This window comes from Podarcis melisellensis (assembly GCF_964234715.1).
Source record: "Podarcis melisellensis genome assembly, chromosome: 10".
NCBI classification, from domain to species: Eukaryota; Metazoa; Chordata; class Lepidosauria; order Squamata; family Lacertidae; genus Podarcis; species Podarcis melisellensis.
Window position 1 is genome coordinate 57,777,606 of NC_138542.1, and position 24,092 is coordinate 57,801,697.

General features: G+C 43.0%; 1 protein-coding gene across 2 annotated transcripts in view; it reads right to left on the reverse strand.

The window, feature by feature from the left end:
* Positions 1 to 24,092, reverse strand: part of NINJ2 (ninjurin 2) — a 46,339-nt gene that overhangs the window by 18,690 nt on the left and 3,557 nt on the right. The window contains exon 1 of one of the 2 annotated variants that reach the window (XM_081927528.1): positions 349 to 417. The exons of the other annotated variant lie outside the window; for it this stretch is intronic. The gene's annotated coding sequence lies outside the window, so the exon portion shown is untranslated. Of the gene's footprint in view, positions 1 to 348; positions 418 to 24,092 lie in introns of those variants that run through there. 2 annotated transcript variants of the gene reach the window in all.

Genomic DNA, 24,092 nt, shown 5'->3' on the forward strand with positions numbered 1-24,092 from the left:
ACATTTCCTTGCTTGCAAAGATGTGACATAGAAATTATGGGCAGTTTGCCTAAAGATCTGTCATTCTGGTGGGCCCTTAATTGCTGCATTTGTGGCCACTGAAGCAAGATATGTCACACTTTTAATTATCTCTTTGGTTGGGACTACAGAAAATGTAATCAGCACTGCAGCCCCCTCACAAAGTTGCCAAACAACAATAGCTAGGGACCTGTATGAACCTGTTTTGCCTTTATTTTGTACTGTGAATACCTACTCCTGAAAATCCTCATAAACTTCAACTATTTCTAAGGTAGTTTTTTAAGAGCACACACACACACCAGTTGGTCAAATGAAATATATCCCTTTTACCTCTTTGGTGGGCAAATGTGAAAGTGAGAATGTCTCCAGCGAAAGGCATGGGCTTGCCCAGGAATGTACCTGTTGTCAAGCAGAGAGATATATGTTTCTTACACAACTGGAAAATCAAGATATACCCAGTGTATAAACTCTTGACCCATTCTGAAATGAGTGATGCTTTTCATGGCACTTGCACCATAGAAACCTTAATGCAATGCTCCCTGAACCGTTTCTCAAGTTGCTGCCTGTCCACGTGACAGGGAGATCGGCAAGAGGAATTATGTGAGGCAGGAGAATGGAACAATATATGGGCAGTCTTTTTCTTCAAGCAGCTGATATATTTTCTTAAACTCCACACACAGACCAGCCCTACAATTAGACAGAGTGCAGTGGCCCCCTCAGGCAGTGGTTGCTGGAGGTCGCAGCAAGTTGCTGGGGGAAGAAAACTGTGTGTGCTACACAGCCTGCCCCGCTAAGTTTGCTTGGCGTCCTTCTGTATGTGGAATGTGTGTGTATGTGACGCATGATGCAGTACAGATGTGGGCCCCCACTTAAGCGTGGTCGACTCGCATGTGATCACGTATATATATGGCACCATGAAATAAATAAATAAACAGAACCATACCAGGAAATGGCGGGAGAGAGCTACAGAGTCTGTGGGGCTCGCAAGAAGACATCCCCACCCAGAGCCCAAAGAGGACGTCTGTGAGGGTGGAGGATGCCCCAAAGAGATGGAGACTCAGCAGGGCTTTGTTTGGGCTGTTCAGCCTCCCTGCCTAACAACTGATGCATGGGGTAGCGCAGCAGCAGCAGCATTCCTGCATGTCCTCCAGAATAACTCAGGAAGAGCAGATACAGAACATACTTCTACCATTGGGAGCACAGCAAGGAGTGTGCAATGGAGTCCAAGTCTGCTTTAAACTGATGGGCTTTAATCATAGTAGGATCAGCCTCTAACACCACTTGAAACATGAGACCTTAAGAACATAGGAAGAACCCTGCTGGATCAGGCCAAAGGTCCATCTGGTAAGTTCAACTTCCTGTTCTCATAGGGGCCAATCAGATGCCCATGGGAAGCTCCAAAGCAGGACCTGAGTGCAACTGGGCTCTCCCCACTTGTGACTCCCAGCACCCTACATTCAGCAGCATGCAGCCTCCAACAGCAGAAACAGAACATGGCTAGCAGCCATTGATAGCCTTCTCCTCCAAAATTTACCTAACCCTCTTTTAAAGCCATCCAAATCTGTGGCCACCACTGCTTCCTGTGGCAGTGAGTTCCACAGTTTACCTACGTACTGTGTGAAGAAGTACTTTCTTTTGTCTGTCCTTAATCTTCCAATATTCAGCTTCATTGGATGTCCTGGATTCTAGTGTTATGCCAAGAGAAAAACTTTTCTCCGTCCACTTTTTATGCACCATGCGTAATTTTATATTCTCCCACCATGTCACTAACCCACCTTTTCTGTCTTTAATATGCCCTTTTCCTTAAGCCTGTCTCTTTTTCTCCTTCTCACTCTTTCTTCTATCTTTGCCTTCTCTGTATTGTTCTCTTCCCCTTTCCATTATTCTATTGTATTCTTATTTCTAAAAGCAAACATATGGGCTAACCAGCAGGTGGTGCTGGGTGGTAAATCTACACTGAGCTTGCTCTCCGCCCTCCCCCCCCCCCCGCCCTGAGTAATCTTTCCTAGTGCATTAATCATCTGCTCTCCATCCTTGTCGGCCTAATGCACCGGCAGATTTCCAGTGCATTATGGATTAGATGTGATAACGCCTAAAAGGGGTCATATATTATCAGGATAATATATCCCACTCCTGCAAGAAACCACAAAAGTGCATTTGTGTAATTCAGAGGCAACCTGTATTATTATTAGGACTTGAAAGGATGGAGGTTAAGAGTTCAGAAACCAACAAAAAATGTTCATTTATATTTCCAGACACTTAATGCAACTTATTTAGAGCAAAGGACCGCAGCTTTATCAAGGACTGAGAGCTACCCTGCCCATATAAATACATACACTAATGAGGGCTCTTGGATGTGATCATTTTGTGCTGCATGAAAGCCTACCGTATTTTAGGATCCTAGCAGCACTAGAAAAGAAGAAACACAGGAAAACCAAGCCATGAAGAACATACAAGCAGCTTGAGGATCCAGCTTGAGGCAACAATTATCAAATTACACACTGGATTGGGGCACATTAATGTGCTGGGAGAGGCGCTGGCATGTGCTTTGAAAAATTAAGCCACCATCTTGGATGTCTCCACCACTCCACGTCCCTTGGAGCAACCGAGGGCAGATGCAGCCCTGATATAAGAAATCAACCTTTTTTCATGTGGCAGCTCCCACCCTTTTGTAAGCCAGCACTCAACTGTCTATTGCCACCAGACAGGTGCCTTCATTATACTGTACTCTTTTTGCTGCCTGCAAAAACCCCCCACATTTTTTGTTTAAGCAAGCCTACTAAGATATATAAAACACTGAAACGTGTTTTAATCTGTTTTTAGTTTAGCAGTGATTTTAATTGTTATTGTTTGATTGTTTGAGTCTTTTGAACTGTTTTTACTGATAACCTGATTGTTTTGTTCCTTTTGTAAATCACCTTTAGGTTGTTTTTTTAAATAACCAGACAGTATATGACTTTCATGAAATAAATAAATAAATAAATAAATAAATAAATAAATAAATATCTTTTTCCTTCACCCGAGTTCTGATACAAGAAGGCATAAAGGAGGCCAGTGAGGGTGGCATAGCTGTCAACTGTTCCCTTTTTTTTTAATGGAAATTCCCTTATTCCAAATAGGATTCCTCGCAAGAAAAGGGAAAAGTTGACAGCTATGGAGGGTGGCAGCGTGGAAAGCAGAGGTGCAGTCCAGAGAGGATTTTTGGCCTGGGGAGTGTCCCAAGAGCTAGATAGAGAAGTCTGGGGGGCTGTAGTTATATACAAAGTATTGCAAAAATGCCATGAATCTCCAGCACTCTCTCCTCCAAATGAAACTGGCCCTTGGGTCTTATTGACACTCAAGGAAGTGAGGAGTATCAATTTTGGTGAGCTGCTTTTGAGGAGCATTGTTTGTGGGGAAGTGGCATATAAAATCTAAGCAGATCTAGAAAGTGTGAGGACTTGTCAACTATTATTGTCAACTATTACTCTGCCCAACTATTATTTGGAAATCTAGCCAAAGCACTTTGGAGTTGGGATAACAGTCTACTTAAATTTCATTTCCACTGAAATGCATGGGGCTTTAAAAAAGTTATTTCTATATCTAACTGATCAGGCAGTTGAAACATCTTTTTTTGTCTTCTTCAGTTGAGCCAAAATGGACTTATGCGTATGCATTACAGAAAGTAACACACAAAGGTTCATTACATTAGGGGAAATTGATTTGCAAAAAAAGTATATATTAGGCAAAACTGCAAACAAACATGCATATTTGGAGAAATTTGCATTAAAATGCTGAGGACCTCAAAAGAAAATTGTGAGCTGATGTGGAAATGTGGAGAACTGTACTTAAAACTGGGACAATGAAAAACTGAGAGAAACCAAAGTAGATAGATTTCTCCATCCCTATACATCACTCTGTCCTCCAACAGAAGGAAACAGCCTGGGGTTTCAGGAAAAAACCCTACTACCCCACACCAAACCGGGGCAGTAAGTCACTTCATTCATTGATCCAGCATAGTCTCTAGGGTTTCACACTGTAGACATTTCGAGCCTCATCTGGAGATGTCACAATTGAACCTGAGACCTGCTACATACAAATGACATGACTACCATTGAACAAGGGTTGGGCTCTATTCCCAGATTGCCTCTGTTCCCCACAAGGAAAGGGAAGAACTACTTCCTCTCTAGAAAGTAGGGCAGAAAGAAATTGAGGCTCTCCTAGGATGACTTTGTATAACATGACTCTTCTAGTAGAGAATGTAGGCCCTGAGCATAAAATGCACATGTCAGGCATAGGCAAACTCGGCCCTCCAGATGTTTTGGGACTACAACTCCCATCATCCCAGACCACTGGTCCTGTTAGCTAGGGATGATGGGAGTTGTAGTCCCAAAACATCTGGAGGGCTGAGTTTGCCTATGCCTGGCATATGTGAACAGTGCAGTGGAAAGACACTGACTTCTGAAAAGCACTCAGCACAATTCACCCCACAGGAATGCAATCTCTGAGCATGATTCAGAGCCGTTACAGGAAAGCAATGCTGCATTGCAATGCTGATCCTCTCCACTTCCTTCACAATGGAAGTCCAGTGTTCTGATGTGCAAATGTATGAAATTAAGGCATGGTTTACTTCTGCAGGAGGGATGTGCTTATGTCTGAGGATCAATTCTAGATCTGCCTGAATCACTTAGAAAAGGGGAGGAGAGTCCAATTTGGACAGTGAAAGGAACAATAGGGGAGGGGTGCTGAACCTTCTCCCACCTGTGGCTTATCTCTTTGCAGTATCAGTTTCTCTCTTATCACATCTGCATCATACACTTAAAGCACATTTAAAGTTCACGGCCAAGTTTGGCCACCACTGATTTAAAGCATGAACAAAGCAGAGTTGGGTTTAAGCAAATGGACCCGCTGTCACTACATCTAGTTTGGACCTGAAAGTCAAACAACCAGTCTGGCGAGTCACTCTGGGTGTTGCCAGAAGATGAAAGGAAATTGTTAAGGAAACTGCCTATCAGGAGTAAGTAACTGGCTGTGTGGTTGGCACCAAGCAATACATGGAGCCTGGGAAATGTGGGTGGGTGGCGCTTTTTCTTTTCTGGTTTTGTTTTACCTTCCCAAAACCAAAGAGCATTGACTGAGCGCTGCTTAGGAAGTAGGTCAAGAGGAAATTGTCTCTCACTTCATATTCGTATCATTATTATTTTACATGAGCAAGGCAGCGTACTCTCCATCATTGCGGAGTGGAAACCGAAGACTGCTGATTCTTGGAAGGAAGTTTTGAAAAACAATGTGCACAGTCAAATATTGCCTCCAAGATGACATCTGCAAGCGATCTCCACTTTCAATTCCCCATTGCAAGTTTCCCCAGTAGTTAATTGAACAATTCAGGGGGGGGGGGGAGAGAATCTAGCGCATGATGCACTTATTCCTACTACAGTGATAGCCAAACTTTGTCATGCTCCTAGGATGCAGACCAATAACTGCCCTTTGCCAGTGGTGCTGGAGGAGTTACTGGAAACTCTTAAGGGCATCATCCATATGGAGCTGCAGTTTGCATCTGTTACTTTTCACTGAAACCAACAGCCCATTCCCATTGCCCAAATCCTTCATAGTGTGGACTGCTGGAAAGTACCCAGATCTTTGATTCACATTCCAGCAACATTTTTTTCTCCGAACACTGAAAAAAATCATGAGGGGAAAAGTTAGTTTTTGCATGTGATCACCTTGGCAATGGAAAATGGTTGCATTTCTTTTCTCTCCCCCCCCCCTTTTTAAAAAAAGACTAAAATGATTTGAGTTGTAGCTATTTAAGAAGAAGATCTACCGTATTTTTCGCCCTATAGGACGCACCTAGTTTTTTTGGGGGGGAAATAAAGAAGAAAAAATTTATCCCCCCCCCAGCCGTGGGAACTCCCGCAGGGCTCCCTAGGCTGCGGATATCTGCCCGAAGCGCGGGGCGCTCTGCTTCAGCACGCCCCACGCTCCGGGCAAGCAGGCTGCTATCCGCAGCCTAGGGAGCCCTGCGGGAGTTCCCACGGGCTCCCCAGGCTGCGGATATCTGCCCGGAGTACAGGGCGCTCTGCTTGAGCGCCCCCTGCGGGCTCCCCAGGCTTGCTGATAGCTTCCTGAAGCCTGGAGAGCGAGAGGGGTCGGTGCGCACCAATCCCTCTCGCTCTCCAAGCTTCAGCGAAAGCCTGCATTCGCCCCATAGGACGCACACAGATTTCCCATTCATTTTTGAAGGGGGGAAAGTGCATCCTATAGGGCGAAAAATACGGTAATTTGCTTAAGGTTGTAATTTGGAATATCTCTATCCGGAAAGACAATGATTTTTACACATGTGAAATTGGAGCAAACAACCCTCAAAGTGCAGTCTAGTTTCAGTAGCAGTAGCTGTTTCTCCTTCAACTTAAATGGATTATAGATGTAAATGAAAAACTTGGGGTTCTCCAGATGTTGGACTGACACCCATAGTGCCTGTTGATTGGCCATGCTGGCTGAGACTGATGGAAGTCCAGCAACATCTGGAGGCTGAGAGGTTCCACATCCTTGTCCTGCATCTTATACAAATATACATACAGTGTTATGAGTTTTTTTTGGGGGGGGTGAATGTAGGCTGTATGCTGAGACCCATCTTTAGCAAAACAGTATATATGCTTAAAATTTAATATATCAGGTCTGGTGTATATATAGAATTCTGTTGCTAAGTCTATCATTTCCATGTAGGGAGCTGATCTATGCATGCAAATTTGGATCACCTCCTTCCATGGAAGTGAATGGAGATCCGTACAGACACAAGAACTCTATGTGCATCAGAAAGCATGGGCACTCCCATGCACTCTTACTGTGAGACAAGTAAGTTCCATTGCACTCACAGGGCATTACTACCCAGGCAGTGGCTTTGAACCAAAGCTCCATATCTATTCCGAGTCTGACCAACAGAACTCTGCCTCATCTTCCCATTGATTTCAGCACTGAAATCTGTGTGTGTGTCTGTGTGTTTGCAATTTGGAAGAGGTAAGGCTATGTGAGTTGGTTAAAGGCTGAAGGCCTCTCTGAGGACCTGATGTGATTATAGGGCAGATCTGCTGCCTTCTAAGAGTGCCTGCTGACTGTCTGCATCCACTTACGCTCTGTTTCTATATTTGTAAATGAAGCAAGCATTGCAAAAACAGTGCAAGTCTTCAGTGCTCTCTCATCTAAAGGAGGCCAAGCCTGGGTAGTGCTGCCCGAGGAATTTGTCACCACTCGAGGAAGTGGGAAAGCAAGCAAGCAAGCAACAGAGTGAATCAATTAACTGTTAAGATCATTCTGTCTAAAAACATGGATTCTGAAATATACTCAGAGTATATTTCATGCTCTTTATTGCAGCTTGTAAAACAGTGATTGAATTGCCCCCCAAACCTCAGGCTTTTATATACATTATTTACACAATGAGTCCCGTCTGATTCTGCTTCCCTCCTGGTGCCTGATTGGTCTTTTCCTGCAGGCCAATCAGTTGTTGCATTCTACGATCTGACCAGCCTAATAGGCTGATTAACTTCCTCCTGGAGCCTGATTGGTCTTCTCCTGCAAGCCAATCAGTTGTTGCATTCTAGGATCCCACTTGCCTATTGTTCTAGGATCCAAGCTTAGTGCGTTAACAGATTCATTGAACATCCCGCTAAAGTGCTTCCTCCTGCCATGTACAATGCATTAAGCTTCTCCTTGTTTTTCCCACAACATCCTTCACAGTCTTCACCAAGGACCAATTTAACATGATTTGAATGGTTTAACAGCAAAGAAAGAGAAATGCCAACATTACTGCTGTCTCATTTTAATACATACATGCTGCCCTGAACAGGATGTTCTAAAGCTCATAACCTTAATTCTCTCTTATATAACTTTAATCAACAGACAGACAGGTCACTGGAAGCATGAACTGGTCAAGTGAGAGATATGGAGAATACTGCAAAAGTATGAATACAATGAAGCATGAGTCTTTGTTTACTTCACCCCTCATCATTCAAGCAACACTTTATTTCAAAGATGCATTTTGTACTCAGAAATGCTTAGAAAAATAAGGCCAACTCTGTGTCCCATGGAACTGAAATTCAAACAACACCAGTGCCCACACAGCTTTCCTTCTGACCCAGATTTCCCCATCCCCAGGCAGCCCCTCTTATATGAGATCAGTTGAATAGTGAGAATACAGCATTTCAATTTTAGATTTTAATGCTTCCTACTGCAATATGCACCACCATCATAATGATAATATGCATGCCATAAAAACACAAGTTTTTTGGACCAATTCCAGAAAATATCTAAACCAAACAGAGGGACAGGAAGAAGGGGCAGAGTACATATCTGGTGAAATGGTAACTATTCCTGAATTGTGAAGGGATTATCCTAGGAAAGGAGTAACAACAGCTGAAGGGTAGCAAGGAGAGGAAAAAGATGCAATTAAACAGGAATTGGCAAAGAAACAACATACAGAAACTCCTGGCCTGTTAAGCCTGGGTGTATGTCATTTCTTTTCAGATAATAAAGTAACTTTGTTTTAGCAAAAAATGGGAGAGAGGTTTAATTCAGTTTGTATTTAAAGGTGAACTGACCTAATTTACACTTTCCAAAATAAATACAGAAAATGAAACACAATCATCCTTTGAAATTCACACTTCTCCAAATTTTGAAATGCAATTTTCCAAGTAAGTAATATTTACCAAAAATATATATGCTAGGGTATATATTAGTGAAAATCGCATGCTTCCTACTGCAATATATTATGGGGAATTGGTTTGCAAAAATGTGTCTATTAGGCAAAAATGCCCAGAGAAATTTGAATTAAAATACTGGTGAATTTTCATGAAGATTAAAAAAATAAAAAGACAAAATGTTTGTAGAGAATTGAGCATAAGACTGGAAAAATGAGAAACTGAAAGAAACTAAGATTGACAGGTTCCCTCATCCCTAGTACTGCAGGCACCATGCATGACTATTTCTTCATCCCTGGCGTTTGCTTATCTCTCAGTCATAACTGTCGCAATCTTTGCAACTGGTAGTCGTGTGTTCGTTTCAACAGTATTGTTGCCACACTGTTATTTCCTTGACCTGCTAAAACATGTGGCTGGTTTCTACTCAGAAGCATCAACGGAAGTATAGTGTCCAGATCAAGGGAAGTAATAGTACCATCCTATTCTGCCTTGGTCAGACCTCACCAGGGGTCTGCGCCCAGTTCTGGACACCACAGTTTAAGTAGGATATTGAGAAGCTGGAACATGTGCAGAGGAGGGCAACCAAGATGAAAAAGACTCTGGAAATGAAGCTTTATGAGGAATTGTTTAGCCTGGAGAAGAGAAGACTGAGAGGTGATATGATCAGGGCTTTTCCCCCCAGCTGGAACTCAGTTCCGGCCAGTGGCGTAGCGTGGGTTGTCAGCACCCGGGGCAAGGCAAGTAATTTGCACCCCCTAACCCGTGGATTTGCGCCCCCTAACCCTAACCCCCAGATGTTGCGCCCGGTGTGGCCGCCCCCCCTGCACCCCCCCACGCTACGCCACTGGTTCCGGCAGCTCTCAGGTGGACGCCATTGCCATTCCAAGAGAACAAGCAAGGTGTTCATGGTGAGTTCCGGCACCTCTTTTTCTAGATATGATAGCCATTTTCAAATACCCGAAAGGCTATCCCAGGGAAGATGAAGCAAGCTTGTTTTCTGCTGCTCCAGAAACTGAACCAATGAATGAAAATTACAAAAAAGAACATTAAGAACTTTCTGATAGTAAAAGCTGCTTGACAGTGGAATGGCCTGCCTCTGAAGGTGGTGGACTCTCCTTCATTGGAGATCTTTAAATAGAGGATGAATGGTCATATGTCAAGGAGTCTTTCAGGGAGTTGGACTAGATGACCCTTCGGGTTCCTTCCAACACTATAATTCTGTGATCATGGGTAATATATGATTATTAATGAGATGCCAGCCATATGATGAGAAAAGGGTTGAACATTGTCAAAAGAGATGTCTCACCAAAAAAATGAGGACACTCATTTGCATGAAGGTAATTTATGCAAATTTAGAAAGAATTACTATAATTTAAATAAACAAAAAAGTACATCTCACCCTAACAGTGTGAGCAGGTAACCTGAGTGCTTTCTCTGTTGGCTGTCCAGGTTCTCACTGTTAATTGATAACTTGAAGGCCCAATTACAGTGGTACCTCGGGTTAAGAACTTAATTTGTTCTGGAGGTCCATTCTTAACCTGAAACTGTTCTTAACCTGAGGTACCACTTTAGCTAATGGGGCCTCCTGCTGCCGCTGTCACGCGATTTCCGTTCTCATCCTGAAGCAAAGTTCTTAACCCGAGGTACTATTTCTGGGTTAGCGGAGTCTGTAACCTGAAGCATCTGTACAGGTGCCACTGTACTCTCCCTTCTTAGGGTTCTTTATATTTCAATTTGACCATCCTTAAAACAGAAGACGTTTTCAAAAACTGCACTGACCTCTGATAGTCTTTCAAAATAGAGGGTCATATTCTGTAAAGTAGGGACCATGGTCACCCGTGAGAAGAATATATATGGAGACATGACCATATAGCTGGGTAGATGAGTGCCAATCCCACTCTCTCTGACCTGGTCACAGTTAGCTTTTGGCCCAATTTTCTCAGCCTTGCCCCATGTTTCTTTAAATCAGCCTTAAATCACTAGGAGAACAGCATGCTGGACCAGGTGAGCTTTTGGTCTGATCCATCAAGGCTTATGAGATTTTGTGGGCAGCAATCTGCATCATCGCCAAGTGCATAAGCTTATGAACACATTCAACTTTCCATCACACAGCCTAGGGAGTGTCCTTATATCATTACTGTCCAGTACAATATCTATATATAGATATATATAATCAAGAAGCAAGGGGAAAACTTTGTTTACCTTAATACATTAAACTATTATTATTAACAAGATGACTTTTATTAATAATAACAATAAACCTCCACTATTCTAGATTCCTACAGAGATAAGGTACCCTGCCAGTCAGGAGGATATCTGTTTATTTAGCAGGATCTTTCCTGATCTTTTCCTCTGCCCTTGAACTTGGCAACATGCAGCCTTGTTTTTATAGGAACTCCTCAGGAAGGTTAAAACTATTAAAATGTATTCTGCAAGGGCCTTGCCTCAGATCACTCCAGCTGCTTTCAAACTATGAGCTGTCATAACAATTGGCATTTCCTACACCATTGTGTCCACTTGCCTGCTTGTGACTGTTCCAAAATTTACAAAATAATCTCCATCCCTACGACACGCACGCCTAATGCCCTGAATGCCAGCTTTACAAGATCTTGCAATGCTCTGCAGTGTATTTCACTGCGGATCTGAAATGTCTACTGTTCAGAGCCTACCTTGCTGCTAAGAGTAACTTCCCACCTGGAGAAAATAAGCAGCTTCAGGGAAAAGGGATTTATTTTCCAGGAAGGAAGCATGGAGGGGATTATCTCCCACTCCTTGCATGCCATGGCCTTGAACCTGTTTCCCACTCACTCTCACGTGTTGTTTTAAATAAATATATAAATTTAAAAGCAAAGACAAACATGAAATTGCACTCAATGTAGTGAAGATAGCCCAGTTTACAGAATTTCTGCAAAGTGCACAGTGCCTTGGATCCTCCCCAGTCTCCCTTTCAATTCACATCCCTGCCTGTCACAATGACAAGCCTTTTGCTTTTATAAAATGCTCTCAGGTCAAAACTGAGCACGCCGCTTCTCTCTGGCTCAACAGCAACACCATCATGTGTCTTTCCCTCCCTCTATGTCCTTTCTACATTGATGGCTGCTGGAGCAACACCTTTCCCTGCAGCTGGCCAGAACAGTGAGGTCAGCTGCTTCCACCGGAGCCAGAACACTCCTTGTTTATACATTGTGAAAATGAGCCTGGAGGAAGAGCTTTAAAGTGACCCATTCAAATGAAAGCTCTCCCCACCCAAAGCGTAAATACCTGAGCTCACCACGAAGCTGGCCCAGTTCCTAGAGTTTCAAAAAATCCACTCTGTCAAGTAAAATCGCTACTGGCAGGGAGAAAGCGGTGCCCAAAAGACCACTAAGTCCTGGAGATCTGACTAGCCATTGGAGGGATATGTTGGGTGGAATTAATTTGTACTAAGTCAAGATCTGAAAGGGCTCAGTTCTGGCATATGAGAAAAAGAATGGAGCAAGGGACAAATGCTTCTTTTTGGCATGACCAGAGTTCCTTCCAACTCACGATCAGGTTCACACATAAGACGAAGCCATGGTTTATAAACCATGATTTAATTTAGTAAACCAAGGTTTAATTTGATCATCCAAACTTGGCCTAGTGTTTTGACGATGGTTTCTTAACCATGAAAAAGCCACACTCCTAAACCATTGTTTGCTGCTTGTTTATAAACCTTGGTTTATGTAAACCATGGCTTAGCATTATGTGCAAACCAAGCCATTTAAAAAGAAATCTATTATCATGCTGGGGAAATATTTCCAACAGAACCATTTTTCTCCAGGTTCTTACAAATGTTAACCTTTTTTTTATCCTCTTGTCTTAAACCACCATATTTCATACAAAACAGGCTGTGGAGGATCCGTTCTTTTGCCAGCACTCAAAACAGATTAATTTGAGAAAGACCTGTATAAACCCCATTAGTTCTTTAAGTGAGCAGGGAATCAGAAATTTATTTTTTTTCTTAAAGGCCTAATCCTCAAATCATTTCATTTGGAGTCCCAAGTAGTTTCTGTTTGGAGGAGCATGCTTAATCACCCTGAAGCCTAGCCTTCTAGTCTCAAACAGTACCACCCCACGGCCAGTAATTTCTTTTTGGTGAAGAAATCCTGCCATGGGCAAATGCTTCCTCACTTTGATGGAATGGGCTGTTCTCTCCACTTGTGATTCGCAGCAATTAGGGTGGGGTGCAAATAATAAAATTATTATTAAAATTATCATTAAAAACAGAGGCAGAGAGTAATGCAGGCAACTGATGGTATGTGGACAATTAATTGTGGCCTTCAATCTCATTGATTTAAATGGGCCTCAAAGTGCACTTAACCTACAGATTGCAGCTACCTATGTGGACGTTATTTTCACCACTTAGGTTACGTGCTGAGGATAACATCCCCATAATGCAATCAGCAGAAAGTTAAACGTGTTTCAGTGCCTATTCATATTCGTGGAGCTGAAGGGCACAGCTCCCTCTTATCCCTTCTGCGACTTTTGCTGCGTGTGGATCAAGCTGTCTTGTTTGCTATTTGGACTAACCTTTTAAAATATTGCTAAATAGGCCAGGGATCCTCGTGGCTCGTACCTTCTCTCAGAGAGGCCCCAAAGCCGATGAGAAAAGAACCAGCACAGGATAATGACGTATAGTGGTGGTGTGTTTTTTGTGTGTTTTTTTAAAGATAAAGATTAAAAAGATAGATAAACCAGGGCGGGCTGGAGAGGGGGTGTGTGTTTGTGTCCTGCCCCTGATGTGTTTATTTTGCCTGTGTCAGCTGACCTTGTTTTTCTGAGCTGCCCCTTCATTCATGGTCTCTCTGCAGCTGTGCTGACTCATAGGCTTTCAGCAGAAAAATGGTGCCACTCAATGCAAAGGACCCAGGCATCACCAGCTCCCATTACAGCTGTTACATAGTGATGTCTCTTCTTCAGCTGCACAGTATCACACTCTACTTCTCAATGCCAGCTGAGTGGTGCAGCAGTGGTCCAACTGTTGGCCTGGGAGACCAGAATTCAAATCCTGCTTTGACCAAGAAACACAAAGCTGGCCCAATACTAGATTAGCTTCTGCTATACACCAGTGGGAGGGAAGCTCAGGGTTCAAATGTGGCCCTCCACGTCTCTCTATGAGGGTTCTTCCCAGGCCAAATCCCTCCTCACACCTCACCCTTTCTCCCCACACCTTCCTTATTTCACACTCTCATTGTGTTGCCTGGCAGCAATGTGTTGCTGAACTGTGATTAAAGCCTCTTGCTTGCCAGAATAGAGAGAAGGGTGTGTGCAGAGAACCCTCTGGCTTTTGTGTCGTGTTTTGTGAAGGCAGCTCTGTTTAGGGAAGCTTTTAATATCTGAAGGACTATTGTATTGTAGTATTTTGTTGGAAGCCGCCTAGAGTGGCTGGGGAAACCCAGCCAGATGGGCGGGATAGAAATAATATATTGTTGTTGCTGCTGCTGTTGTTGTTGTTGAAATATAGCTGTACAAAAAGTAAGTGTTGCATCTGTTGCCCCGCCCATTTTCCCCTCTGGCCCCACCCACCGACAGAATGTGGTCCCTGGAAGGCTGTCCTCAGGAGTCCCCATGCCTGCCACAAATGTTTCCTTTAGGAAGTCCCACTGAACTCCATGGGACTTACTTCTGAGGAAAAACACACAAGCTTGCGCTGAGAATTGGTTTGCTCTTCTGCTGCTTATGGAGACACAGATAATGAAGAAGCTGTTCCTCCCGCCCCACAAGAATGCAGTCATGATGGAGCCTGTTGTCACAAGATTCCTCAGCCTGATTGTCACCCTGGAGGCTAAATTAATCCCTAGAATAAATCTATTAGCTTTGGTGGGAGTTACATAATGGGTGGCTTTAACTCCTGATGGTAAGCAACCTGCTTTATTCAAATTTCAAGACAACTCAACAAACAAATTTACTCAAATTTCAAACCAACCAACCCCTGGCAGTACAAAAGGTGCTTGATTCAAATTTCAAAGACACCAAGAAACAGACATTTTGAGATCTGTCCTGAACACTGTACAGAGAGACGGTTGCTTATGCATGGGTTAGAACTGAAATCTGGCCTCAGGATTTTGGAAACGGTACTGGAAGGCCAGACAAGAGACCTCTTTATTTTTAAAAAATATTTTATTTTGTTTTCACGAATAAGAAAAGTCCCAAAGAAAACCAGAATGCCACTAGGGACCAACTGTGGTCCCAGTCCGTCCGTCCCCCATCAAACAATACAGAACTTTATTTTCTCCTGCAAATATAACATTACTCTGTTTAGACTCTGACATACACAAAGTATTTCAGATTAAAAAGCAGCAGCCTCAAACTCAAGCTGCGCAAAGGACCATACAGAAAAGAGACTGTATTATCTATGCAATAAGCAGAATTACTGTCTTCATTGCCCGGGTCACGGGAAACCGATGGGCTGCCTGTATAGGTAGAGTCCTTCTGAAACCTGAGAGGACATAATCACCCTGGAAAGCTTTCAGTTTTCCAGGCCTCAAATACCTCACCACTGGGGGCAGCAAAGCACAGATTTGGAGGCTCCAGTGGGGAAGAGAAAATAAATGTGAACTGTGTGCTTCACAACTGAAGTATTAAACAGGACCATCAAAAAAGGAGGGCCATAAATTCATGATCTGAAGTTACTTAGCTGTACCACTGCCTAGAACAGAGGTGAGAAATCTGGTTTTCCAGATGTTGGAATCCATCTCCCATCAGTTGCAGCCAACATCGTCAACAGTGAGGAGCAATGGGAGCTGTAGTTCAACAATATTTTGAGGCCCGACCTAGACAGTCCTGATAGCATATTGTAACACTCTTGCTGGATCATGTCCATGGCTGTATACCAAAGAGAAGCTAAATAATGCATCAGAGCTGTGCAGCAATGAGTAATAATTACATTGACGGCCTTTTTTTCTTATTCCAAACTTCACATTAAATTATAGCTTCTACAATACAGTTTAGTATGCATGAGAGGGGCAGAGCTATTTATATTTATTATAAGGGGAAATGCTGCATATGTTAGCAAATCATTACTTTCCACCATGCCTGTAGGTGGTGGTAAATAAATTTATAAATTTATAGCATTATTTCTAATCTTTGTCGGGTTTTTGAAAAACCATCCTGGCTTTGCACTTCAAAATCTTACTTAGGGGGTCTTTCTATGAAACTTTCAACATGGTATCAGAAGTTTAGTTGAGTTTTAAATGGTTTTATCTTTTGGTTATGGCTCTAGGCACCACTCTTTTTTTGTTTGTTTAGTCATTTAGTCGTGTCCGACTCTTCGTGACCCCATGGACCAGAGCACGCCAGGCACTCCTATCTTCCACTGCCTCCTGCAGTTTGGTCAGACTCATGTTTGTAGCTTCGATAATGCTGTCTAACCATCTTGTCCTCTGTCGTCCCCTTCTTCTTGTGCCCTCAATCTTTCCCAACATCAGGGTCTTTTCCAAAGAGTCTTCTCTTCTCATGAGGTGGCCAAAGTATTGGAGCCTCAACTTCATGATCTGTTCTTCCTTCCAGTGAGCACTCAGGGCTGATTTCCTTAAGAATGGATACGTTTGATCTTCTTGCAGTCCATGGGACTCTCAAGAGTCTCCTCCAGCACCACAGTTCAAAAGCATCAATTCTTCGGTGATCAGCCTTCTTTATGGTCCAGCTCTCACTTCCATACACCACTACTGGGAAAACCATGGCTTTTACTATACGGACCTTTGTTGGCAAGGTGATGTCTCTGCTTTTTAAGATGTTGTCTGCTTTTTAAGATGTTGTCTAGGCACCACAGCCTTCTACAAAGCATTCCCTGTTGCAACCCCATTATTTTACTCAGTAATGGAGCAATCACTTTGTCGGCAAAAGGTCCTGAATTCAATCCCCAGCATCTCTAGGTAGGGCTAAGAAAGCTCCTGCCAGTCCATGTAGACAATACCAAGATAGATGGATAAATGGTCTGCCGCAGTAAAAGGCAGTTTCCTGCATTCCTACTCTATGTCTGTGCACACACCTAACTTTTTTAAAAGAAAAAAACATTTCAGCATGTCCAATTTCTTGCACAAAGCATGCTACAGTTGATTTACAACCAGAAGACTAGCCATTCAAGTTCCCAACAATGTGTTTCACAACTTATTTCCCTAGCCAATGAGTGGCTGATGTGGAAGTATGTTGACAATGACTGCATGATGCAGTTGAGCAGTGACAGATAATTGCTCAGCAGCAGTACCATTAGCAAAATATAGCTCAATCAAAATGTCTGCATTCACTGTTGGTAGCCCACCAAGAGCATCCTAACAAAGACTTAAAATACTAAATTGCCCAAGTTCATTATTCTATCTAATCAAGCACTTGGAACAGCTTAATAAGCAATTGGCTCTAACTTAACAATGTCGAAGCTGAAGCCTTTTACAATTCTGAAGCATAGTTAAGAGAGTTTCCCACACCCTCCCATCATTGGCCTCAACTGATGGAAAGTTCAGCCTGATTAACGTAAGTAATAATCAGGTCTTGATGGTGACACCATCAGCTTCAGAGTGGAGATATCAAACAAACAAGAGTAGCACTGGCTGCTTAAAAAAGCAGCAGCAGCAGATAACTAAACCAGAGGCAAATACCAGAATGTTAGAGTTAGGGCCTGAAGAAAGATTTTGGTTTGGTCAAAACTACCAAATTCATGTTTCCTGAAACAATACAGGAACTGAAACACAGTTATCCTTTGAAAGTCACACTTCTCCAAATTTTGCAATGCAGTTCTCCAACCAAATAATGTCTACTAAAATGTGTGTAAAAAGGAAAACTGCATAAGAATGTACATATTAATTTTAAAAAAATTAAAAGCATTATATTAGGGAAATTTGCATGTTCTTATGTAGCTGCATTGTTTTATATTTTCTGGATGTCCCATGATCATATAATAAAGCAGTTGTGTTCTATGTTCTAAATCAAGCACTGCTAGGAGTTGTTTCTTTTTGTTTTCCAGTGCATTTCGTATCAATAAAACGTTTTGGTGTGGAGTGACTCGAGAGCAAAGTTTAATCCTGAAAGTGTGACCCAGGAAAAAAAGTTTGAGAACCACTGTTCCATGTAAATTACCTTACAGTGACTATTTACAAATTTCCATCTATATAAATTAACACAAGCAACGTTTATGCAAATCTGTGTCCTATTTCTGATGATGCATTTCCTCATATCTGGCAATGGCTAAGTGGCCATCCTAGGGCTAGTGCAGAGCACAGTGGTGGCACATTCTGGATGGTGGCAAACTAGATGTTATGGAGCAGATAGAGGGGCAGGAAACAACATGGTACCATGGCAGTTCCGCAACTGCTATTGTGTCTAATTCTACCCACAGTTAAGCTCTGGATTAAGTATCTCTCAACTCATACTCTTGGCTCATACAGGATACCTCTCTATTTCTCTCTCTCTATATGCTCCAGTTGCTCCATGCAGACTATCTATAGGCTCCCTTTCTCCAATATGTGGAAAAATGCACCCCAGGGTAGTTATGATGAATGAGCAAAGGACAATTTAGAGGATAGGGGAGAAATATCACAGTTCAATTACAGAACAAAGATCAAATTAGTGGCAACTTACAAAAAAATCCCTTCTGTGCATATTTTCATGCCCCAAGCTCTCTAGCATCACAATGTTAGGCTATTTGTGGAACACTTTCTAGCTCAGAGTACAGTCACAGCACTGTGTGAGTTGTGGAACAGACATAACTTTTGCTCCACATCTTAAATCACCATTATATTGGCAATATTATCTGGCCCTGGCTAAAGAGTTTGGACAAGTTTCAGATACCACCTGGATACGTTCCCTTCCACTTCTTTCTCCCCTTTCCTTCTGTATTTACAGGTTATACAGATGACCTTTAGCTGTTGAAGTGCCCTCAACTGCACGGAACCTTTTGCAGAATATCCTTCAATCCTCCAGTGCAGAGGTGATAGGAGAACAGCCCTTGCTGCCGAGTTATATGTGCTTATATGTTAAGTATACTTCTTTTACAAAATAATTAGGGCAGATATAACTCTGGAAAAGGGATGCTTACATAGTTGGATGAAAAATATAGTATTTAATTTAAAAAATAAAAATGGAAGTCTTTTTAAGGGCTAGACAAGGATCGTGCACTGGAATGTTGCCCTAGGAAACACTGAACCTCTAAAATCGTAGGCAAGGCACAGGAGGTGGAAACGTTCTAATGGTAGTTAGTGGGTTAGCCATGACCCAATAGGCACCTACACCCACTACAAAAATACATTCTGTAAAGCACTTGCATTGGCAGTGGAGGTAGCAGTGGCGGACCTTGGGCTCTCAAATTTCAATGGCACTCAGAGTGGTGTTAAAATTCAGCACACACACACACTTTGCACGCTGCCTTCTACACCATTGTTGTGGCACCCCAGCAGCTTGGCACCCAGTGCAACCACACCAGTCACACTACCCTAAAACCGCCTCTGGAAGTGGTACACAGTGCTTTTTCTTTTAGAAAAATAGGTGATGGTACCCACCATGAAGTTCTTACAGTAAGTGTCACACTTTTTAACAACAAAAAGAGGTGCCAGTACTGCATACCCTTGAGTACCCCCTGAAGAAAGGAAAAAAACACTGGTGGTACCTATGGGAAGAAGTGGAATATTATGAAGATGTCTGGATTCTTTAGAACAGCGATGAGCATTCACCCTAATTTGATAACTGAGTGTTTATGTATCTTCCCTTAATCACACTTTTCAGTGCTTTCCCACTGTCACACTTTCCTAAAAACAGAAAGTCCAGGGGTTTTTTGCACTAGGACAACAGAGTGCTTTTATTCATTCTAACTACACACTTAAATTTCAGGCTGATTGGAATCTCCTGCTAGGTAGGCAGTCCCGGAGTCCCCTTCCTGCTAGGTAGGCAGTCTCCAGTGCTAGAGGCCCAGTTCAAATCCTTCTACCCGGGATTGCTTTTAAAACCTTTTTAAAAAGGTAACAGGAGATCTTATCATGGGCCTCCCAGGCCACATGCTCTTTGACCCTAAAAGGCCTTGCTTAAGTCTAACAGCAGAGGGGCAGGGCTTCATCAGTCAGCAACCTCAGATGGTCACATTTCTAGGAAAACCACTAAAAGAGAGCAAAGGGCCCTGTTGCACTAGAAAGCATACATTAGTTGGCCATTTCGGCACATGCAAACAAATGTGCTTTCAAGGTAAAGATTTTGTAACCACTCAGAAACCACATTTAAAGTCACAGAAGTCTCTTTCTTTGGTTAGAAAACCAAACCCACTTTCTTGTCAGTGCCATGAAGGAAACGAGATGTGTGTGTGTGTGTGTGTGTGTATCTGTTCAGTGCTTTCATTTCTCTCTCTCGATATATATATATCTCTGCAGCCCTTTACATTCTGAATAAAGTCATGTGACAACAGGCCATGTGCATATTCTGCATCTAAATTTAGCAGCAAGACGAACTGGATTCTATGACGTCTATAAATTATGCTAATTATGATAATCTGCCTGCAATTTGATTATTTTATATAGTCTATTGACATAGTCAAGACTGGGCCACAGCTATTGGAAAACCCACAAGCCATCCTGACCTCTGAGGTTGACAATGCCATCCTATATAAAGCCTAATCAGAAGTAAGCCCCATTGAATTTTGTGGGATTTACTCCTTAGTAAGCAGCCTTAACCAAATACAGGCGGTGACTATTTTGTGTGGGGATTCTGTTCTTGGCCCCTGTGTGTGTCAACACCGCACACACAAGCCCGCTCTGTTACACCCACGTTACGACTTCATTCTGCCCTCTTCCGGGTCTAAAATGATCTGTGCATCAGCGGTCATGCATCACTTGGACATGTGCAAAATAGTCACCACCTGTACTCACTTTTAAGCTGACTTTCACAGCCTTAGGGACTAGAAACATGCAGAAATTTGTAGAAATTTGCAGGATGCTGAATTCTGAGCCTAGTACCAGTTCTGAACCTAGTTCCAAGCCTGCCTTTTCTTTGAAACAATAGTGATGAACCTGAATCCCCACCTGATGTCACTTCAACTCCCATCAGTACCAGCCAGCTTGGCCAGCAGCCAGGGAAGATGACAGCTCCAAACTACAGTGGTACCTCAGGTTACATATGCATCAGGTTACAGACTCTGCTAACCCAGAAATAGTGCTTCAGGTTAAGAACTTTGCTTCAGGATGAGAACAGAAATCGTGCTCTGGCGGCACGGCAACAGCGGGAGGCCTCATTAGCTAAAGTGGTGTTTCAGGTTAAGAACAGTTTCAGGTTAAGTATGGACCTCCGGAACGAATTATGTACTTAACCTAAGATACCACTGTAATAGCATTTGGTAGGCCCCATGTTCCCCATTCCCACTTTAAATCATAATGCCAGTTACAAGCTAATTACGAGTTAAGATTTCTGCTCTTGTGCATTACAAAATAGTGCAAAAGTGTGTGGATTCACAGAGTACATGTGGTGGTGTCTCAGTTTCAGCCAAAACTGTATTTCAGAGAGTTAAGTGGAAGTTAACAAAGTGTCTTGCTGCAGAAACTCTTCTTCCATGCTCAGGGTCAGCTCTAGACAACATACTGCTGAAGGCAGAGCAGCAAATGACAACCACCCCCCTCCACTAATCAAGGTGCACACAGTACCCAAGGCCAATCAAGTTATTTTGGCACAAGGAAATAAATCCTGCATCTGCCTCTTTGCCATTCCCTATCAGTAAAAATACAACTAAACATTTGTTGCCTTTTCATAATCATCTGTCTGAAGCGGAAACCTCCCTCTGCCTAATAACAGAGCCAGCCCTGTCCATCATCTGCATATCCTGCTATCTCTTGACATGCAAAGGAAGCTATTATTGTGGCTTGATTCTGTGCAGTGTCTTGGCTCATATGTGTACAACACTGGCAAAGAGTCACCACCATGTGGGGCAGTGGGGTCCAAGGAAAGATGAGCAATTTGATGGCACTTGTTCTGTTGGACCAATGCACAAAGGCAGAACATCTATCATCGCATTGTAGGATGAGTCAAAGGGTGTCCTTTGATAAATAACTAAAAACGAATGCACAAATTTCCTGCCAGAAATTACAATCATACCCATCTGGATTCTTGCAAATAATACAATAGTTTCTAAACAGTTTGGGAAAACAGCTTTCAGCTGTTGTGCTCCTACAAACTAGTTGCTAAGCTTTTATTCAATAGAAGGCAACGTTACTCACTTTGTGACCAGAAAAAGACGCTGCTTATTGATGAACAGGCTCACACACAACTGCATAGGAAAATGAAAGCAACCACAAGATCAAACTAACAGGTGGAGTCTTAGCTCCAAGCAATATTTAACTCTACAATCACCAATTACTACACAAGTTGTTGTTTCCTAGAAGTTACTTCCGGTATGACAAAATAGGGTACTTAAATCATAAATGTATACTTCCTAGTTCCTGAAACTGATTAGTTCAATTTTTACATCAGAGACACAGTAAGATAAAAGCAAAATGATGAACAACAGGGTAGCACTGAGTATGTTGCCAAAGGCATCATGGCTTAAAAAGGGAAAGTGGACTACGAACACATTACTTACTTATAAATGCACAAACAAAAGCACTCCATTTGTTTCACACCAGCTAAAACAACAACAACCAAAACAGAACAATAAAAGGAAGAAGCATCCAGGGTTGGTTTCATTTCTGCTATGGCCATGGAGAGGAACAAATGCTTCCAATTAATATCATTTCAAATTTCAGACAGACGCTAGAGGTTTTGGTGTGATTGCATTTATGTCAGGTAACTGGCATTCATTGTAAACTTGATCAATAAATGTTATTTGTAGCAGCAGCAGCAGCAGCAGCAGCAGCAGCAGCAGCAGCAGCAGCAGCAGCAGCAGTAGTAGAATTTATATTCAGCCTTTCTGCACCACTGAGCCTCTTGGGCTTGCTGATCAGAATCCCCGCGATGGGGTGAGCACCCATTGCTCTGTCCCAGCTTCTGCCAACCTAGCAGTTCAAAAGCACACTAGTGCAGGTAGAGAAATAGATACCGCTGCGGCGGGAAGGTAAACAGCATTTCCATGTGCTCTGGTTTCCGTCACAACGTTCCGTTGCGCCAGAAGCAGTTTAGTCCTGCTGGCCATATGACCCGGAAAGCTGTCTGTGGACAAATGCTGGCTCCCTTGGCCTGAAGCGAGATGAGCGCCGCAACCCCATAGTTCCCTTGGATGGACTTAACCGTCCAGGGGTCCTTTATCTTATTACCTTTACCTAGTAGTACAATTTATATTCAGCCTTTCTGCACTTTCACTCTTCCGCAGGTGACTTACAGCATGCAAATAACTTAAACATGAAATCAAATAAAAATTATGCTATGGATTGGTGAACATACAATAAGGAGAAGTGGCAGCAGGGCCAGGAAACTCTAGGGATTGGCAGTGGACCCCTTGAAGGGGTGCGGGCCTTGGCAGGTGCCCGATAACACCAGCTCCTGTTGCTGGCCCTGCTAAGTGCAAAAAACAAAGGTGTTTCTCTGTCCTTAGTTGGCTTAAAGGGAGAGCTGAAAGGTGCTTACTTCAAGCTCTGCTTTCAGCAGGGGTTGGCTGCACTACTGAGTTCCATATGACATCAAACGTGAGTTCCATCATGTTTGATGTTAGGTATAGGAAAGGTGGGTGTGGTTTGAGTAAATGGCCTTGCAGGCCAAACTGGAGCCCATGCTGGCCCTAATTAGAACTCTGGGCCAAGTGTTCCCCACTCCTGGGTTAAACAGAACAAATGGAAAGGCAGATCATTTCATTCATTAGTTTTTGTTTTTACAAAGCCGTCTTTATATTTTTCCCACATTACATCAGGGCTGAGGGAATGACTGGCTTGACTGGCCTGTGGGCCAGATCCGGACTACCAGACTTCTCCATCCAGCTTGCCAGGCCTCTCCTGTTAAGACACACCCATGCAAGTTCTCTGTCTGGCCAGCTCACTGTTTTTTTCTTTCCAAATACTGGGAAAAGCGGAGTCCTTTCTCAGCACCCGGTGATAGAAAGCAGGGAGTTGGTGATCCAGTACGAACAGTTTGCAGCATTTCCTCTCTGTACACTGAGAGACAGGAGCTTCTCAGTGCAGAGAGATGCAATTCAGTGAGAGAATAAGAGTGAGAAGGCGGAGGAGAAACAGAGGACAGGAAACAGTCTTTATTAAGTGTGTGTGTCAAGTGTGTCTGTGTGCTAAGTGTGTGTGTGCCTTTGTTAAGTGTGTGCATTTGCTGAGCCCCACCCACTTTTAGTCCAGACCAACCCACTATTGGAATGCAGCCCCCCCATAGCTTTCCACCCCAGTAATGCAGCCCTTGGCCACCCCAAAAGAGCCTCTACCTCTGCATTACACAGACAAACATGCGTGGGCAAGATTGCTAGCTACACTTTGCCTGAAAGAGTCA